The sequence below is a fragment of the Carassius carassius genome, chromosome 33, assembly GCF_963082965.1.
Source record: "Carassius carassius chromosome 33, fCarCar2.1, whole genome shotgun sequence".
NCBI lineage: Eukaryota > Metazoa > Chordata > Actinopteri > Cypriniformes > Cyprinidae > Carassius > Carassius carassius.
In genome coordinates this window covers 13,106,132-13,126,331 of record NC_081787.1, presented here as the reverse complement: position 1 = coordinate 13,126,331, position 20,200 = coordinate 13,106,132, and the positions used below count along the sequence as shown (strand labels likewise).

At 41.2% G+C, this 20,200-nt stretch overlaps 1 protein-coding gene across 1 annotated transcript in view; it reads right to left on the bottom strand.

Annotated features, from left to right (window-relative positions):
• LOC132113748 (leucine-rich repeat and immunoglobulin-like domain-containing nogo receptor-interacting protein 2) overlaps positions 1 to 20,200 on the bottom strand; it is a 282,038-nt gene that overhangs the window by 99,886 nt on the left and 161,952 nt on the right. The window contains exon 4 of the mRNA XM_059521717.1: positions 16,898 to 16,976. The gene's annotated coding sequence lies outside the window, so the exon portion shown is untranslated. The remainder of the gene's footprint in view (positions 1 to 16,897; positions 16,977 to 20,200) is intronic.

Genomic DNA, 20,200 nt, shown 5'->3' with positions numbered 1-20,200 from the left:
TAAATGAAACTTGTATTTATCAGCCTTTACGTCCTCCTTCTGTTCAGTCAGTCAACAACTCACAGTCACACCCAGTGATCCTGCCTCTTTTGAGGGACTTAAAGCTGGTTTCATGGTGGGCTGCACATGCTACAGAGTATCCCGTCATGTTTGAAGTGGCTGACTGTGAGCTAAAAGGGTGAGACTGAAAGAAACTGAGAGATTCTTTCCCGCAGTGACTCAAGCTGCCACCAGAAAGCTTTGGATCTACATTTTCCCATGTGAAGATGTATAAGCCACCTGTGCGACTACTTAACTTCCTATTGTCTGCACAACTGGAAAAAAAGAAAGAGAGATATAAGTATATAATATAATATTATATAATATACATTTTTTCTTGGAATTTTAAATAACGATTATTGGAGAATATTTAACTGAAATACTATTATAGCCTTTCTATTACTATTGTTATTTTTGTAATTTACAAACAATTTCTGAGTGAACATAATTTCAAAGTAAATCAGTTTTTTTTTTATATACATTTTAATTATCTAATAACTCCACTTTTAAAATATGATATCATATGGCATAAAAAACATGAGGGTAAATGAATGAATGAATGAGTTTTTCTGGTTTGTGTTTATGTGTGTGAGTGTGTGTAGGTGTGCGTGTGTGTGTGTGTGTGTGAGAGTGTGTATTGATGGATTTATTGAAATGCATCAGAACAAATACTGCAGAAATAATCCATGATCCAAGTCTTATGTCCTGTATAAAGTTTTGGACACGATAAACTATGTTTTCCTGTGCTGATAATGCATTACACAGCCACAATATAAAAAAATGACCTAGTTACATCCAACACAATGCTATCTCTTCTTCCTACACACTCAGCGCAGACACTCACACGCACACATCCACCAATGCATCAATAAATCATATACAAGAAATAAATTAAACATTAATTCCAAGCTTGTGGAGAGCTGCTTACAGTTGGCCAACAGGAGCTTCTCTTGCTCTAGCTCCTATCTGGAACAGCTTAATTAGGATCCTCATATTTCCAGTGAACAAACAAAAGAAGGGGAAAAAAATCAGGAGAAAGGCAACAGGAGAACAGGATATTCTAAGTAGATTAGAGCTCTCCTCTTGGGTCAAACTACCACAGGCTTACAATCCTAACAACAAAGCAGTGAGGGGGGAAATAAAAGGTGAGAAATATTTTAACAGCCCCAGCTAACTCTTCTGATAAACTAAAATATGTAACCTTAAAGGCAGAAATACTTCAACATCAGTCTTTCTGTACAATACATATAAAAACTAAACACTGTAGGGTGAATTCACCGAATGTGAAATAGCTTTGCACTAAAAATTAATTGCAAAGTTGAAAGCCATAGTCATTCCTTTCACTGCAAAAATGTTATGTGGGTTTTGGATCTTAGGTTTAACATCACGTAAATTCACCCATTTCTCCAGAAATACATAAAAGTAAATCATAACTAGGAGAAGAATAGAGTGAACTTTATAGTGTACCTATGAATAAAACACATCGTCAGATTTTAATTGAAATAATTATTATTGCCACTTTCCTTAGACACCAGTGCCTGGCCTTCATGCCACATTTAAGTTTAAATTAGCAACATCATATATGCTAAAATAATGATGAACAAATATGTATTTGTAAATAATGAGCGCAAAATTCAAAAACTGTTATTTGTTGCATAAAGAAAGATTTTCTTTAATAGAGATGCTTGGGCATTTTTGTTGGTCAAATGCCACAGAAGTGCTTTTGTGGCATTGTTAACACTGATTCACATAATTCCTTTAGCAAATCATACACTTTAAACAATAAAGCAAGCACACTGAAGATAAATGGTTTTATGTTTAGTATTCATATTTAGTAAATTCCCTGGTTTGACTGGAATAGCTTGTTTTTTAAATGCCATCTCCAGTCTAATAGATAAAAAATTGTTAACAAACACGAAAATTATACTATAAAGTTTCAAAAATAATGTGTTGGTAAAAATACCAATCAAAATACCCAGTAAAGTTTGAGATGGCTTTGTTGCAACGTTTCATTAACCTATTCTGCATCAGAAACTAGTTCTCACACACTGCATGCAGTACCAGCTCTTGCAGTCCCTCACATTCTTTTAAATGGCTCTGGATATTGATCCATAAAATAAATCCACTATTAATACTAAGTGCAAATTTGCTTTTTATTTCAAAGCGCACATGAGAGAGAAGCTGGATACAAAATCAGCAAATCACTTTGAATATTGAATATAAAATTTAATATTTTCATGTCATCATATTTGACTGAAATGAGGGATTTAAAAAACAAATTATTATCAATCTACATAAGCTTTCTATTATCCAAAAAGATGTACAAAACAAAAACTGACTGATTTAAAAAGCATTTGGCTGCTGGTTAACAGTACACCATTGTTAAGTTGTAACAACATCAGTTGCTGTGGTTGTAGAAACATAATCATAATGCAATTAGTAAATTAATTTCCATGGCTCAGTAAAAACTGATGTCTCACAACACAAACACATGGAGCAACATGACTAATCCAATGTCAAGCATTTCAGACTGGACAAAGAATTAGAGCAAACCTTGTCTGTTTAGTCATATGTCCTCCTTTAATTGCAGTTACAGCCACACAGCAAACAAAACAAGTTGCCGTTGCACACCAAATAGCTCACATTTCTTTTAATTAAAAGTGTGCAAGATCATGGCTGACATTTTGGCTGTCCCCTGTGAGTGAGTCTTTGGCTGAACAAGACTCAGCTGGTCTAATTAAATTGCAACAGAAGCATCACACTGACTGGTCTGTTGACTGGTGCTGAGACATGTGGTTGACATGCTGCGGTTTTAGAAAAGCAGCGATACTCCTCCTAACATCCACAGAGGTCTTGAATCTATTCCAAAAATTCTCACTCAATTTTCACCTCTGCATATTCAATAACAACTTAACCCTTAAAGACCTAGAACATTTTTGGGGCGCCTGACACACCTGCACCTTTCTTTGTTTTTCATATTCTAGCAGTCAGCATCAAGTGCCATATATCTTTATAAACAGGAGGACTTACAGTTTAAGTTTAACTAATTCAAAGTCTCAATTTTACTTTTGTTTTCTCAAAGAATGAATGAAATTACAGAATTTTAAGAAAAATGCAAGCAACAGTTGGGTGTTTTTTTACTGTGTACTCAAACAGAAACTCCTAAAGTTTGGATATTTTTCTTTAGAAAGTTGTGTCTGGGTGTTTTACACTTCCAAATATTGTTTAGATATACCATTCCCCAAGCAAATTATAGCCATATATTACAATATTGTTATCTGTGCTTTTAAGTAAAACTAAAACGTTAATTAACTTTTAAGTAAAAGTAAAACGTTAACTAACAATAGAGATGTATCCAAAAACATTTTAATGAGTAAGGAAAATGGAAAGTGTTATTTGATAACAAAATCAAACAAAACAAGTTTTTTTCTTCTTCTGAGAACTATTTTCAATCTGAGTATGAACTATAAACACAATCGTACTCGGTTACTAAACGTAACCTCGGTTCTCTCTAGAAGAGCGAACGAGTACTGCGTCTTAGCTAAGACGCTACGGGAAAAGTCTCTTTTCACGAAATACTGAAGCAAAAAATTATCCTTAATTTTGTATTTTTGTAAAGCGCATTTGCAGCAGTACACAGCCATAGGCAAGACGGCTCGTTCGCTCATTGGCTTGTTCTGCGGCAACTGCACAGCCTATCGAGCGCAGGCTGATGCAACATCAGACCAATAAGGGCGTATCGCGCCCTTCTTGCCACTTCCCGCCGAAACGGGTGTGGCCCAACCTATAAAAGGAGCTTGAAAAGGCTGACTCACCTGATTTATTTAATCGCCGTAGCGAACCAGAGTGAATCGTACGCACGGCAGAGAACGCAGTACTCGTTCGCTCTTCTAGAGAGAACCGAGGTTACGTTTAGTAACCGAGTACGTTCTCTTACGAGAGCTCTCTCGTACTGCGTCTTAGCTAAGACGCTACGGGAACCCAATGTAAAACGCTGTGCGCGCAGGGATCACACCAATAAACCTGAAGCAACGCCCAGGATTTACAGTGCACAGTCACCTGAGGAACTCACAGAGAGTCCAGGACAGAAAGGGGGGAAAGCCCTCCATCCCATATCTAGCAGCATCCGTAGATGCGGCAATATGACATCACACAGCCGAGGCAAGGCCTGACCAATGTGGCAATGCGGGTCTTACGCAATACTGCCCATATAACAGTCGGCAGCGCATAGCGCTCGTGAACTCAGAATTCCCCTCAGGGCCCTGATTCGACTATACCGACAGCAGCCTTGCTTGCAAGGCGGGAACCTCCAGGTTATAGAACCTGATAAATGTAGACGGCGAGGCCCAACCTGCCGCCATACATATATCCTGCAAGGAGATCCCAGTAGACCACGCCCATGACGAGGCGACGCCTCTTGTGGAGTGTGCTCTGACGCCCAACGGGCACTGAAGGCCCCTGGAATCGTAAGCTAACGCTATGGCGTCAACTATCCATCTGGATAGAGTCTGTCTCGAAACAGCCATTCCCTTGGAACGTCCACCGAACGAGACAAACAGCTGCTCCGTCTGCCGAAAGGCAGCAGAGCGAGACACATAAGCTCTTAAAACCCTGACAGGGCAAAGAAGACTCGAGTCTCTATCCTCTCCTGACACCGGCAGGGCAGACAGGGCAATAACCTGAGCCCGAAACGGTGTGTTGAGGGATTTCGGCACATAACCGTGCCTAGGTTTGAGTATGACCCTTGAGTCATTAGGCCCAAACTCCAAGCACGACTGGCTCACCGAGAGTGCGTGCAAATCACCCACACGCTTCACCGAAGCGAGAGCCAACAAGAATACTGTCTTGAACGACAGATGCTGAAGGCTAACCGATTGGATAGGCTCAAAAGGGGGACCCTTCATGGCCTCCAAAACCGCCGCGAGGTCCCACATAGGGACTGACGGAGGTCTGGGAGGATTCAGCCTCCTAGCTCCTCTGAGGAACCGGATGACCAAATCATTCCTTCCTATTGACTGACCGAGCGCCGTTTCAGAAAACGCAGCGATGGCCGCCACATAAACTTTGAGCGTGGATGGGGCTCTGCCCTTATCCAACAGCTCCTGTAGGAAGGAGAGAACCTCCGTCATTTCACAACTAAGGGGTGAATAACCTCGAGCTGTGCACCAGCTGGAGAACACCGACCACTTCGAGGCATACAGACGTCGTGTCGACGGAGCTCTAGCCTGAGTGATGGTATTTAGCACTCCCACTGCGAGATCAGCGGGTAACCGTTGAGCGACCACACATGGAGGGACCACAACTCCGGTTGAGGGTGCCAAATCGAGCCCCTGGCCTGCGAGAGGAGGTCCCTCCTCAATGGTACTGGCCACGGGGCGACATCAGCTAACTGCAATAAATCTGGGAACCATGGTTGGTTCTTCCAAAGAGGTGCTACAAGCAGTAATGAACATCTCGTTTCTCTCACCCATTCTATCACCTGCGGAAGGAGGGAGACGGGAGGGAAAGCATAAAGCGGGCAGCACGGCCATTTCCGTGACAGCGCGCTTTCGTTCTTGGAAAAGAACGCGGGGCAGTGGGCGTTTTCGTGGGACCCGAAGAGGTCCACCTCTGCCCTGCCAAATCTCTCCCACAACAGCCGGACAGTTTGCGGGTGTAGAGACCATTCGCCCGTAGGAACATTGCCTCTGGACAGCCTGTCTGGACCCAGATTCTGTAGCCCAGGCACATGCACTGCCCTCAGCGAACGCACATTGCGCTGAGCCCAAACCAGGAGGCGTTCCGTCAGCCTGCACAGGTTTCGAGACCCAAGATCGCCCTGGCGATTTATGTAGGACACCACAGACATGTTGTCCGAACGGACTAAGACGTGGTGATCCTTGATTTGGGGACAAAAGCGCATCAGCGCGTTCTCCACTGCCAGCATTTCCAGACAGTTGATATGATGGAGCTTTTCCCGTTCTGACCATAGGCCAAAGGACGGTCTGCCCTCGAGCAGCGCTCCCCATCCCGAAGTGGAGGCGTCCGTCGACACCATCCTCACATTCGGGGAAGTCCCCAGGCTTACACCTGATCGGTACCAGCTGTTCGCTGTCCGAGGTGCCAGAGCTGCAACACAGCTCTGATTGACCTTGAAATGCAGCCGGCCAGACGCCCACGCTCTGCGCGGCACCCGCGCCTTCAGCCAGAACTGCAGGGGGCGCATGCGGAGCAGGCCCAGCTGCAGAGCCGGAGACGCTGAGGCCATGAGGCCCAGCATCTTTTGACAGTGTTTGAGCGACACGGTCGCGCCGCAGCGGAAAGAACTCGCTGCACGCTGAATGCCCATCACGCGCTGTGGTGACAGCTGCGCCGTCATGGAACACGAGTTCAGAACTATACCCAGAAACAGAATCGTCTGACTGGGGTTCAGCGAAACTCTTCGCCCAATTGACACTGAGGCCGAGCTTCTCGAGGTGATCGAGTAAAACGGCCCTGTGGTCCACGAGCTCCGCTCGTGATCGGGCCAGAACCAGCTGGTCGTCCAAATAATTCAGCACTCGCATGCCTCTGAGTCTGAGAGGAGCGAGCGCTGCATCCATGCACCTCGTAAACGTAGGAGCCACGGACAAGCCGAACGGCAGGACTGTAAACTGGTATGCCTGGCCCTCGAAGGCGAATCTCAAATATCACCTGTGGTTTGACGCTATCTGTATTTGAAAATACGCGTCCTTCAGATCTATTGACATGAACCAGTCCCCTCTGCGAATCTGCGCGAGGAGCTTCCTGTTCATAAGCATTTTGAAACTGCGTTTCATCAATGCCTTGTTCAGCTGTCTTAGATGCAGTATGGGCCTGAGACCCCCGTCTCTCTTGGGCACCAGAAAGTATCTGCTGTACAGCCCCCCCTCGCTTTGAGCTTGAGACACAGGCTCTACAACGCCTTTGCTTAACAGTTTTGATATTTCGGCCCGAAGTATGTGTGCTACTTTTGTTTTGACCGTAGTTTCGACGCGCGCTGAAAAGCGCGGAGGGCGTCGAGAAAACTGTAGCGAGTAGCCTCTCTTTATAATGCCTAGCACCCAATCCGAAACCCCTGGAAGCGCTGACCATGCATCTGCATGAATGGCTAAGGGCTGGATGCGAAGCACGCTCTGTTGACTGGGCAACGGCGGCGCTCGGGTGTGCTGCGCATTTGAGGCGGGGAGTGTCCCGGCGCTTAACCGACTGGGGGAAGGCTGAGCAGGTCCCGTGGGACTCGATATGTCTGCGAATAACTGTGGGCTGCATGTGTGCACATTTACCACTTTCAGCTCGCTGTCTGCCTGTGCAGAGTGTACGTGCACGGGCCTCGTTTTTACAGAAGCCCCGCGCCGTATGTGACATAGTGTATGTGGGCACTGGGAAGTGGGCACGTTTACTATGCGGCGCGCTCGACCGATCTGTGTCGATCTTATGTGCGCGAGCCCTGTGTGCAGGGCTGTGCTTACATGTGGAGATGGGCACTGAGGAGTGGGCATCGTCACTACATTTATAGCACCATCGGCCATGGCCGGAACACCAGAAAAAACACTCTTTTCGTGAAACATCTGGGTAGCCGTGATAACGGCTTTTGTGTGCAGGCAAGCGGGCACTCGTGCAGGCTTGCGCATTGCAGAAGACACTGAGGCAGTCACAACTCTTGGAACTGCAACAGCGGCGCGCTTGGGTGAGAGCTCGGCCGCAACGGAACTCGAACACCGGCGCTTTCCCAGCAGTGCTAGGATGCTTTCGGGGCTTCTGGCTTCACCGCAATCCTCTGCCGCGGCTCCCGCAGCGCGGGGCGACGGCTTGAAGAGTGAGGACGGGGTCCCGAGCTGCGTTGCTGACGCTGTCGCGATGATGCAGCAGGAGGCGGTGGGCGTGACTGAGAGCTCTGTGGGGCCGGTCTAGAGCGGCTAGCTGCAGAACCCGAGCGCTTCGGCAAGAAGTGCTTGAACGCCTGCGAAGCTTTCTGGTCCTCGGCGAATCTCTCCACAAACTCGTTGACGGATGATCCGAAGAGGCCAGCAGGAGTTAGCGGCGCATCAAGGAACGCAGCGCGCTCAGACTCCTTGATGTCAGAAAGCGTCAGCCACAAATGCCTCTCAGCCACCGTAGTGGAAGCCATAACCCGTCCCATGGCCTGTGCAGCGGACTTAGTAGCGCGGAGGGAGAGATCCGAAGCACTCCTCAGATCCGCGAGACAGATCGCTTCAGGTCCCATCTTATCCAGCTTGCGGAGGAGATCGCCCTGGAAAATCTGCAGCTTAGCCATGGTGTGTAGCGCAGACGCAGCCTGCCCAGCAGCAGAGAAGATCCGTGCGAGCAGCGATGACGTCATGCGGCAGGCTTTGGATGGCAACGCCGCCTTAGTCCGCCGTCCAGCAGAGGACGGGCAAAGGTGCGCTGCTATAGCCTGTTCCACCGGCTGAAGTGACAGGTAGCCTCTGTTCTTAGCACCGTCCAGTGTGGAGAATGCTGGCGAAACAGATGAACGGATTCTCGCCGAAAATGGAGCGTTCCAAGCTTTCGCCACTTCTTCGTGAAGCTCAGGAAGAAAGGGGGCGTGCTTTGAGCTTGAAGAAGAACTCTCATCCAGAAGATAGCTACCATCCAGCCGGGAACGTGAAGTTCCCGTTCCCATTTTACCATTAAATAGCAAGGAAAGTCATTATGTCTTCACTGTGAACATCGGGTTCACAAATTGTCTTCAACAATACATTGCAAAGACATGTGCAAATGATTCACAAACTACACAAAAATGAATGAGATATATTAAGAGTCCAACAGAATAGCAGTGCAATCTATTATTTTGAACTATATATTTTGTATAATTACTTTATTATACTAGACATAATATAAATGGGAGATCCGATGGCTGTAATATGTGTCAGAATCGATTTTACTGGGATATCGCCCAGCGACCCAAGACTTAAATTCCAGTGCTTTATCAGATATGTACCAGTGTTTCATCCTTGGTTTTGATTTGTTTTATGTCAAAGTTCTCTGTCGTGTGTTTTTTTTGGTGCTTTTTCAGAGAGTTTTCTCATGCAAATGTGTTAGTTTGTGTTTGTATCCATGCACTCGCGACAGACTTCACTTTCACTTTGTGTTCCTTCATATTTGAAAAGCAATATGTTTAGTAGTTCAAATGACTACTTATTGGTTGAATATGGTACAGTTTTAACCAATTTGGGCTCGGGGGTGGGACTCTGCGTCAACAATCATTTCTGTTTGGCTCAGAGGAACGAAAGCATTGGTTTCTTCTGACGAATCAATGTTTTCAAAATGTGATGACGTAATCACGTGCACTACGGCACCTCTGAATAGCCAAATCCAATATCAAAATGAGATAAATTTACATCACTTTTTAAAGCATTCAGATTGGATTAGCGGTTCAAAAGTTATTAAACATTAAAAAACAACAGTTATTTTTAGCCGCAGGCGACTATATCGGTCTTTGAGGGTTAATAATAACCCTTGCATGTTCATTCAAACTAAATCTTCCCAATTCCTATGGCAGAATCTTAAGGGAAAATGTTATTATAGCAACTTTTATTCAGCACCACCAAAACATCTGCTGACATTTGTAGTTCAGTTTGGATTCCATTCCGAGTTTTGGCAATCTTTTTTTTAGATAAAGTCCAAATTGCCTAAACAGAAACTCAAAAAAAAAAAAAAAACGGTTATAAATATAAACTATGAGAATTGAGAGATATAATCTCAGAATTTGCAAGAATATATATCGTGAGTCAAAAAGTTTCCTTTTAATTTGAATGATTTTTTTTCCATGGTGGACACCACAAAAACATAATTTTGAGATGTAAACTTAGAATTTAATGAAAAATAAATAAATAAAAATAAGTCAGAATTGTCAGATATAAACTAAGAATCTATTTATCAGTTTCAGACTATAACTTTAGTGTCATTATTCAAATTAATCTTTCCCTACCTGTTTTTTTTTTTCAGATTGTGCCACACTCCAATCAAAGCATCCACTACACTCTCCAAGCTAGACAGGTTTCAAGACCGACATATGTTCAAAAACTACAAAGAACTACAAAGTCTACCCTCTATTTTATTTATTTATTTTTCAGCCAGCGATAAAAACAGGCATTTCAGCTATCTGCCTTTATCCTTATGCCACCCTAAAATAAATAAATAAATACATAAAAATAAATAAATAAAATATACCGCTTGTCGGTCAGTTGTTTCTTCATGTCGACACTTCTTTGGCTTTAAGACTATGACTCATTTCCCCTTTATATTACCTTACATTTATGAATTTGCTTGGGCAACAGATCTTGCCTGTGAGCTGTGTTTGACAAAATTATACCTCCTCATTTTCAAGAATTATGGCTTACATGCTTCTGAGCATGAAAATAAGAGAATTATTAGGGAATATTTAGCATGGCATATCGATGGTCTTCAACTGCTAACATGCACATTTTACTCAGCTGATGTCATCAAGAATATGCTTTTGTCTTTCTCCTGTTACAGATAAGATCCCAGGAGGGGTCTGTCTTTATCTAGATGAGTTAAAAATCTAGACACATTTTGAGGATTTCATCATCTCACTCCAAACCACATCAATGTTTTGACAGGCATTTCAAAAATTGCCCAGACTGGGAGAATGATGAGCAGACTGTTAAGTAAACCAATTCTTTGAGAATTTGTGAAAACATAATCTTTCTTTTTCCACTTTCAATCTGATGAAAACTAAAGGAAAGAACTGAATATGCCTCAAGTCACTTTTTAAATAAACCATACTGTCTAAATCTTAGCCTAATTGTTTAGATGTTCAGGTGCATATATATCTTTCTCTTTGTATGCATGCTGGTACTTATAAACTATAGTAGGAACCCATTTTACCATTAAATAGCAAGGAAAGTCATTATGTCTTCACTGTGAAACAAAAGTGGATCTCTGATATCTTCCCATACAAAAGCAGCTGAATGTTACAGTATTTTTTTTTCTATGCAGAGCTGAAGAGGGCGTATTTGCATTGCACTGAGGTCATGTGACATACCATGAGCCCTTCTTTGATCTTCAAGAGAAAGACAAGAGTGCAAGATGTAAAACTAAGTGTGATATACTCCAAAGAAAATATTGATTTGAAATCAAAGTCGCACCATTGCCAAAGGGAACAATGCATATTTGAGGCTCAATATTTCCTGTTCAAAGCATGAAACTTTGCTCCGATCAGACTCCCATTGGTTAACTCTGCCATTTGTGACTGGCTCTGTCTCCCTCTGCTCTGTGAATTACACAGTAACTAAGGCTCAAACTGTCCAATGGCTCTGGTATTTAGAGTTGTATCTCTGTTGTTTTCTTATGCTGATGATATGAAGGTGGACACATATATACTTATTCAGATACTGTATATCTATATTCCCTCTCTGAATCAGCAGTTTTTGACCTAGCATATAAATATATCCTGTAGTAAACAAGACTCATGCTGTAGCCAAAAAGTACATAATTCATCCTTGAATGTTGATATTATATGTAATACTGCAACACTATGACACAGCTGAATCCTAACATTGATGGTTCTCTCACAATTTCTCTACTAGATTTGACTAATTGAATATATTAAAAGTCAAAAGTGTGTGTGTGTGTGTGTGTGTGTGTGTGTGTGAAGAAAGAAAGAGAAAGAAAGAATCTAGATAGCTAGATAGATAGATAGATAGATAGATTAATAGATCGATGATAGATTCTTCTTTTAGAGGTGTCTATGATGCAACCTTTTGTAACTCCAGCAGCAAGACGAGCCTGTACTGTAGATTGTGAATAGGATAGTGATGCTTTTATCAGTGCAGTGAATATGACACACAGTAACAAATATTCCATACAAAACTCAGTATATCTCTAAACATACACATTAAATATTGCATCAGAAAAAGCAGCCAGAAATGCACACCATTGTAGGAAGCAGGGCCACAAATCTGCGGGATATGCAGGTGAGATGAAGAGGTTATCTGTAGGGTGCAGAATAGTGGAACCAGGAGAGCGAGAGAAATACATTTTTAATAGATTTTATGGCTATATGTTCGCATTAGGGGTGCATGATATATATTGGCTGATGATTAATGCACATCTCGTCAGTAAAGCTAGTTATCTAATCCACGTTCATTATCAGCTTGGATTTGGGATATTTCCTGAAAATCTGTACCTCAATTCTAATTGATTGATTGGAATGTTGTTCCAGGATCAACAAAGATGTTGATCCAGGAACATGTTGTACTAGGTGAAATCACGCTCACCCTGATGTCTGACCTCTACTGTACTGCTACTAGGGGTGTAACGGTACGCAAAAATCACGGTTCGGCACGTACCTCGGTTTTAAAGTCACGGTTCGGTTCATTTTCGGAACAGTAAGGGAAAGAAATGCAAACATTAAACTGCAGGTTGTTTATTACTATAAACTTTTTTTTAACAATTTGTTTACACTTTTTTTTTTAAAATACTTTTTAATAAAATATATATAAAATAAAAAAAGAATACGAAATAAAATACTGCTGCAAAGTTCTCCACTAAATAAAATACTCTCAAATATATATAACTTTTCCAAAGTGTAAAGTGCAGCAACAACAATTTCAGTTTTTAGACCTGCTCAGATTTCGTTATTGCGTTGGACCGATCGGAATTAAGAGCAAAGGTCTGTTTAAATGCCGACGGGAGCTGCGTTTGAATTACAATCGTTTTTTTCCTAGTTGTAGTGATGTTCACACTCGCGTGATGCCTTTAGAAAACTTTAGCCCGGTGACACACTGGCATATTGCACCTGTCAGACACCGTCAATACTGTTGACGGTGTCCTTTATCAGTAGGCTTTATATTTATGCTCAACATGAAGTATAGATATTGTTGTAGTGAAGACAAGAGCCTGGTCTGTCGGCGCCTCGGCGGTCTCCCTCTTTGTCACCTACAGTAGCAGCAGCGCGTCAGCGCCGCGTCAGGCACCATTCTGGTCTGTAAAGACACAGAAAACGCGAAGCAGGTGTCACGCAACTGACAAACAGCAGAAACGCCACGCTCACGCCACGCAGCCAGTGTGTCACCGGCCTTAGAATCAGCTGCAGAGCGGGATTTGCGCTGAACGCGAAGACTTCCGCCACTTAATATGTTCTTTTGGAAACACGAAAATGTATATGTTCCGAAACGGTCCAGTACGAATAGACGTACCGTTAATCCCTAACTGCTACTGATAACTTCATGACTGAAAACTGCACGTGTCCTTTCATGATCCCACCTATTACAGAATACAACACAAAAAAAAATAAAGCAACACAAAGGAGAAACTTGTTATGAATATAATTAATCAAATCACATAGCATGGTCACATGGATGTGGAACCAAACAATGTGAATCACAGCAATGCAATTTTACCCTACAGACCAGTGCTAAACAGTTTTGAGCAATAAGTGAATGTGAACACTAACCAGAAAACGCTCAAAACACAGGGGATTCAAAGTGACACAAAGAGAAAGAAAAATGGTGTAGCAGCATGCTGTCCAGAGATGACCACATTTTCAACCCTCATTTTCTTAAACCCAAAGAGATTAACAATGTACTTTGGAAGTTCATTCAGCGTTCAGGAATCATTTGAGACTACTGCTGATTTTCATGGAAGGATCAACACCAAGGACACTGCAGCCACAGGAGACATGGGAGACTACTTAAAAAAAAAAAAAAGGAAAAAGAAAAGTGTTGCTCGCCCTGATTCAAATTAAAATAAATCTACACCTAAAAGACTGAAATACTGAAATGCTCAACTGCTATACACACACTTGCCATGCAACTCAAGCAGTCTAGTAAAAAGCCACCATTATCAAGACCCTCGTGACCCTCCGTTCATTCTTATTGTTAAATCAATTACTGCAAGTTATCATGTGGACATACAAGGAATTTTGCCACAGGCTTCTGTTTATTTGCACTTTCCTTACCACACTAACAAGACAGACATCTACAGTTGAAATATGTATGCAGGGCCGGCGCGTGCCTATAGGCGAACTAGGCAGCTGCCTAGGGCGGCAGCTCAGCCAGGGCGGCAAGAGAGATAGAAGACGAGAGAGCGAGAGCGAGAGAGAGAGAGAGAGAGAGAGAGAATTATTAATTTATTTGTTTGTTTTACATTAGGTTACAATTATCGCACTTATATCAACAGCATTTTTGTCCCCACTCCATCAGTATAAATTTAAATTAACTTTAAATTTAGAATAAAAATTCCAAGCCGGGCCGTGCCCTATTAGTAGGCTAAATGCGTGCAAAATACTTTAATGTATATTCAAAAATGTCAAATCGAATAAAATTATCTGGTCATGAGTACAAAAGAAAGACGGCTTTTAAATGAGCAAGCACTGGTGAAACAAAGTCTCCTTTTTTAAATTCATCGCCTCCGTTCAGTGGAAGAGCGCTTTTCGCTGCTTCGAGACCATTTGGATTTTTATATGACATCGCATCTCTCAAAGAAAAGGAGAAAACAATAGTTCTTCAGGATTGCTTAAGACTGGAAAAGGCCCTGACTCATGGAGACTCGCGTGATGTTGATGGGCATGAATTGTTTGAAGAGCTGACTGCTTTGGGCAGACACCTGGTTGCTGGAGCTAAACCACTGGATGAGCTTAAAGGAGCTATGTGGAGGTTTTTACTTTAAAAAAATCTTTAAGATAGAGTTTTCATTTGTACATGTATGAGCCAACCATGATGTAAGAAAAGAATGACACCTCGACTGTCCTCCACGGTTGCCTCTATCAGCCTGTAGGCTCAATTGTGTGTCGAGGAGTCGGGCCCGAATTGGCGTGAAAATACACAAAATGTGACGTCATGCTCGTTCTTGTCTACTTGGGCTTACAACCGTACGGCACGCCAGCCATTATAGTAAGCAGCGGCAATAGTGTTTTCAAATGGACTCTGCGGATGGAAAGAAGCGACCAGCCTCCAGCACAATTCAGACACCCACGGACACTCCTCGTAAGTAAAAAAAAAAAAAAGAGCGTGCGCACTGAGAACGAGCATGAGACTGGCTGCAGTTCCTCTAACGGCCACTGGTGTCAGTAACGGTTAGAAATTTCAGAACCTACGCAATGCTCCTTTAACCTTAATTCATCTGTGAAAAATGTTTTTTTAGCATTGAGAGTGCTTCTCACTCTCCCCGTCACTGTGAGCTCTGGAGAACAAGTTTCTCAAAGCTTAAACTGATTAAAAATTATCTCCAAAGTACAAGTTAAACTCTAGGACGCAATCAAAGCCGGACGCGCACGCTTCGGAAATGTAGGCTATTAGTTGTGTGAATGTATGTTTGTGTGTATCAATCAAGAAAAAATCTAAAACCTCCAGTACTTATGAGCTAAAAAAGTTGTGTGCATATGTTTATTTTATTCTGTACACTATTATAAAACAGAAATTATATGCAGCTGTTGCATTGTGTACATTTTTCACATTGCAGTATGAAAAAAACAACAACAACACAGATCTGAAAACATGCTTACACGTTTTTATTTTAGTGTAATTTTATAGATAAAAAAAAAAATGTGTACATGCATCTTAAGGATACCTAATTGTGAGTGTGAGGTGGGGGCGGCACGATCGAGCTCTGCTTAGAGCGGCATTTGAGCTTGTGATGGCCCTGTATGTATGCAAACTTTCACAAACATGCTGCTAAAGTCCAATTCTGAGATGCAACAGAAAAATATCGTTAATGGTTAATTGAAGGATATATTGAAGCATATATCCAGCATATAAACATATAATGAAGGATATATTATATAACTTCTTTGTTCGAGCTGTGCACTGTTGATGAGTCTCAACATCTGCAAGTTTTGTGACATATGGCTGTGTTAATGTGTTTATTCACCACCAGCCTTGATTGTTTTTATAATTTCTAGATTAAAAGCTTCAAATACTCCTGACACAACAATTCAACCATATTGTCTCACTATTATCTGTGCTTGAAGAAAAATAGTTGTGTGTTTAAGGCATTCAGAATTAGGAATGCCTTTTAAATTCTATTTTTTTTAAAATCTGAATTGAATATGAATTGATAAAGCAAATAGTTCTTACTAGAATAGACCTATATAAAGGAAGTATGATTTAAATGAATTGAAATTCAAAGGCTTTGAAGTTATTAACATCTTATCCAATGCATTTCATAATATTTAATAAATTAACTTGTGGAACATTTAATTTCTCGGAATGTATTTCATGGGTTGAATTTCTTTGAATTGCAATTCAATAAATTCCCCTTCCTGTCATTCTAATTCAGCTTCTCGTGAGGTGTGGCCAATTCAATTCAGAGTCACAGTTATGAACTGAAAAGGAGCCAATTCTTCAGTTCTGAATTTTGCACAGCCTTGCCTGAATGACAATCAATAACTTCTAGAATCTGTCCATTATTGCTGCACCTTGCCGAACCCATTACAGAGAGCTAATGCATCTTGAGGGACTTTAAGCCCTCCTACAGATGGCAAATGCTTTGATGCATGATTCCTTACTTCCACTGTACCAGGATTATTACGCTGCTACTCAACCAACCCTCTGCTTTCCATGACTTTCAGAGGCATTTGGGAAAATAAATCTATATCAAGTCTGTGTCATACAGTAATGAGCATGCATACGTCAGTATATTTATGCATGTGTGTGAAGGGATTAGACGGTGAATATACATCTTTGAACAGCCGTCTGTGGAGACCTTAAAAGCTTACTGAAATGGAAATGTGGTTAAATATAGATTGATTAGTTTGTTTGTTGTTGCAGATTGATGTTTTCAGAATACATTTTGAATATTTATGCCGTTTATCTGAACTAAACAATATGGTGTGCCACCATAAAATATCAGGAAATAACAAGCAGGTGCTTACCACATGGAGAAGAGATCTTCCCCTTGGCCATGTTTTTCTTCTACTAAAGAGCCTTCTCGTTAGGGTTTGCTTCTTATGTCTGCAAGAAAACACAAAATACATACACAGATCAAAGTGAGGTAGAAACACACACACACAAATAAATAAATAAGAAGCAGACAAAACAAATATTCAATCAATAGTCTGGAGAAATTTAGTATACAACGGAACACCCTTATGGATGTAAATACCAACACAGTATGTTTTTACTGTGAATGCTGTCTGCAAGCTCTGTGTTTCACGGCTTTACCCGTAATCTCTAGGGCTCGGGTTTCATATGCGCTTCCAGCAAAGTCTGGGCCAAGCCACAATGAAACTTTTGCACAATCAATATCATGTAATATGTACAAAGCCCGACATGAGAAAAAGAGGCTTTACCTTTTTCCACTTCCTCTATCCTCTTTTGCACCACACAGGATGCTGTTCTATGACACAGGATATTGTTCTTGTTATTTAAAACCCAGAAATCTCACAGCAAGGATTCACAATATCTATATCCCAGTCCACTCGTGCTCCTCCTTTCCACCTTGTGGAAATCATTTCATTCTGACAGTATTTCTCTCTTTCTTTTAGTATCTGAAAAGACACTAATGAGTCTGTCCATACAGGCCTGGCGCTAGACAGAGGCAAGGTGATTATGCAAACACCAGGTCTTGAATTGGTAATGAAAGCTGGGGAATATGTAGAAGACAACTGTGTAGTAAAGGAAAAGAAGAAGAAGAAAAAAAACAAGAGTAGAAAGTTTGTTTCTGGACTCTGAAATCAGTCCTGACACTCAGTGCTGTTAGTAGCCCATTAAGCAGTTGAAGGACAATAGCTGTCCTCCTGTTTGATCATTTATCCTCCGGATCTCGTTGTTATGCTCGGTCCCTAAGATCACGACGACTGTAGAATATCAATGGCCTTGAAAGTGGCCAAACTAGGTAAAATAATTCTTCTTGGCTCTATTTACACTCAAACAAAATATTGTTTCATAAGCCCACGTTGTCTATCTTCCACATGAAGTATTGGAGCAATAACCTTGTTTTGATCAAACATAATGAAGCAAGTTCTAGTGCCTATATGAAAGCATAAGATTTCAAAAGCACAAGCTGAAAAGATCCTTAATATTGATTAATGCCTGTGGGTGTTACAATCCACACAGAAAAAGTAGGACAACTCAACCTGTGCAAGGTGAAATGACAAAGTGTGCTTTCCCTCTCTTATTCCCCTAAACATACCAGCAGTATCTGTTCAGTGAAAGGACCACAGGGAGAGGACAGCAGATATAATTCATCTCATCCCCTTCCTTAATCATCAGTAGTAGTTTCCACCGTCATGGATAACACCAGAGACAGTTTATAAGAGACATGCCACTTCCTCAAAGATGGCAGTTGTGTGCACATGTCCCGCCCCTCCCGCTGGAAAGCCAATCATCTGCTTTTAACAGTCAAGCCAGGAAACATTTAAGCCTATCGTCTGGTTTCACTGACATATGCGCACAGTTGAGGAACCCTTGCGCATGCGTAGTAAAGGTATAACCTGTGGGGAAAAAGGCGTTTTAAACTTTATTTTGGGGCAAAGTCATCAGTCAGATTTTTATCATATTTCACTGCTGTTTCTATACATGCTGTTTTTATGTCCCGGTGACCAGTGAAAGTGCAGTTTTGACTCTCTGCCCATTCATTTTGATAGGAGCTTGTCTTGTTATTCTGAAATAGCTGCCCGGAGGCGTTGCCAAGATGGTACAAAAAGGTAGTTTCAGGCAGTTATATGGGTTATGAGTCTCTTCTCAAACTGCTTAACTAATACTAATAACTAATGCCTTTATCCTTGATAGTCCCAGATTTTCTTTTCTGAAAGACTTTCATCTTATCAAAATGGTACTGAAAAGCATTCAAAAATGCACCTGGTTATATTCTCTGAATGATCTTACTGTAAAGACCCATCTTGGAACACAAAAGACGATATATTAAATGTCAGTTACGTAAGTGGGGTCAAAAACATCACAAAAAAAAGAGGTTTAAAAAAAAAAAAAAAAAAAAAAATATATATATATATATATATATATATATATATATATATATATATATATATATATATATATATATATATATATATATATATATATTAAAATGATGAAACATAGAATTATTATTATTTTTAAATAACTTATTTTGTGTTTACAGTAGAAAAGCATACAGAAATGACATGAGGGTAAGTAAATAATTCTCATTTCTGGGTAAAACATTCCTTTAATCTAAATCATATTCATTTTTTAACTTCTATTCAGCAAGGATGCCTTAAATAGTTAAGACATTTTACATGTTACAAAGGATTTCTATTTCAAACTACTGCTGCTTCTTATTCTCTTTTCCAATCACAGAATCCTAAAATAAAATGTATCACTTCCAGCTCAGCTATTTTTAAAATAGACAAAAATAAATGCAGCTTTTCACAACAATTCAGTATATTAGAATGGTTTCTGAAGGATAGTGACATTGATGGTTGGCGTAATGGCTGCTAAAAATTAAACTTTGCCATCACATGATAATTATTTATACAAGTAAACAGATCAATAATTAAAATAGAAAACAATTATTTTAAAACTGTAATAATATTTCATAATATTACAGTTTTTCTGCATTTTCGATGCAGACTTGATGAACATAAGAGAGTTACCAACTCCAGACTTAGACATATACTGTAGAGCACTTAACAGAGAAAAGAACAAAGGCCCTAATGCTGGTATTTATTAAACACTAGTATGTCCTCTCATTGACCAGCGGCCACAGTGATATCTATCTCATTCAATTATTCTGCCCACATGGACATCTTGCTAAGTCCCTTTCAGTCTCATGTGCTTGATTAGTCTTCAGTTCATGCTTGATTTGCCCTTTGCTGTGCTTCAACCTGGGGCCTGTTGTAATGGATAACAACACACCAATTAATCCCATCATTGTGGCAATTAAGTAGATTGAGTGCTCCGATTCACACGGGCATCAAAATGGGTGCCAGGGGGATGGCAGGGGATGGGAACAGTGGATTGATGCTTCCATGAGCCTCCAGGGGCCTATTGCAAAAGCTGTACGCAAGTTACAACTTAGTCTAGTTAAAACTTATAGACGTTACCTTACGAACAACTGGTGCAACCGAATAATGTATAGATTTAGTTACAAACTTGCTAGTAGCTACTAAGCCTCTAGTCTGAATTTAAAGTTCTAATAACTTGCAAATGGCTGGTGCAACAATACTAACACAGTAGGGACTAGGGGTGTAACGGTA